We start from the raw sequence: 1,876 nt of genomic DNA on the forward strand, positions 1-1,876 counted from the left end.
AGGAGAGGATAACGATGTGCTGTGGAATTGGCTGCCCGCAAATTCCAGGGGCAGGAGGGGAGGAGATGGGAAGACAGAACACTGGGAATGAAAAGGCGGAGAGAAGGAGAGGGAAAAGAACTGGGGAATGTGAAGGGTTTATTTTATCTGGATTTCTGTATTTGTCAAGGTCCTCCAAACAAATAGAACCAATAGAATGTTTGTATATATAGGAGGAGTGTTACTATAAGGGATTGGCACACACAATTTCAGAGACCGACAAGCCCTAACTAAGAGCTTCGGGATGCGGGAGAGAGCAGGAGACCCGGGAGAGCTGGCGGTGCCATTCCAGTCTGAGCCTGAGGGCCTGACAACTGGCAGAATGAAAGGTGTAAATTCCACTTCAAATACTAGCAGCCTGAAGACTCAGAAAGACCTGATGTTTCAGTTTCAGGTCAAAGGCAGGAAGGAGCCAATGTGCTGGTTCAAATGCAGAAAGTAGGGGAAGTATCAGCTTTTCTCTCTATTCTGGCCTTCAACTGATTAAATGAGGCCAATTCACAATGACAAATGTTCATCTACTTCACTGGCTACCAATTTGCAATGTTAATATTTTCTAAAAATGCCATCATAGAAACACTCAAAGGAACATTTGATAAAGTATTTGGCCAAACCCTGCCCAAGTGGACACATAGTATCAACCATTACACTTGCACACCATCCATCCTTCTTATTTTGGCTCCATGAATTGATTTTCCTCTGGGGAATCACCCCTTCTCCACATGCAGTCTATGTAGTGGGGCCGACTCCACCTATGATGTTCTAGGAATGGCTGATTCAGAGGCAGTCCAGTGAGTTGGCTTTGAACTGTTAAACAGGAAAAGAAAATGAGAAGAGAAACTTCTGCTGGGATTGCTTGGCTGGGAAAATATAAAGCAGGATCTGTGGGTACCATGGTATGGGGAGGACCTACTTAGGAATACATAGTACCAAAGCAGAGGCACTCAGGTGAGAGGTGGGGAAGGACCTAGTAACATGGTTTTGCTTGAGCCCTGACCCAACCTTGCAGTTACATGAGTTATGTGAATTAGTCACATGGATGCCATTTCACACTTAAACTGTCTTTAGGTAGGTCCTTGTCTTCTGTAAGCAATGAGTCTTGACAGATGCTGTGAGCACCTTATGCTCAGAAAATAAGCCAAGGCTTTGGCTTATCATCTGAGGAGCAGGGAGCAAACATGAAGTATGCCATCCTATAACAGGCTCTGCTTTCTGAGTGGTCCTTTTGAACTAAGTTACAGCATTGCTGAAGCCAGATGACTGAGCTGGACTTAGCTCCTGAGGCTGAAGCTAAATCTATCAACTACTAAAGTCACACTGTTAGCTGGAAATGATTCTAGCCCTGAAATCCCATCACTTTGACACTAGAACTCATCTTGAACATACACATGGTACTGTCAGGACCAGGATTGGGAACACTGAGCAGAAAGGTTAAAGACCGATTCTTATTGCTCTGAGAGATGGAAACAGAATCTGGGATGCTGGGTGGTTCCAGGTCAGAAGCACAGGATGAGAAGCTGGAGGTCTGTACATTCACTCTATCATCAACCAAATCGACATGGATCCCTAGACGATTTCCTTCCCTCCTCTGTACATTCCCTCCTTTCCTGTTTTTGAACCCTCTCCTATTTCAAGCACCGTGCCAGGTACAGGCTATGAAAACAGACATGAAAAATGTTTACAGCCTGGGACTGAGATGGTCATGGTCATACAGCATATGTGCCGTTACAGTGTAGCACTGTGAGTGTTGGGTAGAGATATAAAATGCTTCAGAAATACTCAAGTTGCTTCAAGTTTTGTTACTCCTTCCATTAGTGCCATGATTGAATTATATATA

The sequence above is a fragment of the Chinchilla lanigera genome, unplaced genomic scaffold (assembly GCF_000276665.1).
Source record: "Chinchilla lanigera isolate Chin_1 unplaced genomic scaffold, ChiLan1.0 scaffold00017, whole genome shotgun sequence".
NCBI classification, from domain to species: Eukaryota; Metazoa; Chordata; class Mammalia; order Rodentia; family Chinchillidae; genus Chinchilla; species Chinchilla lanigera.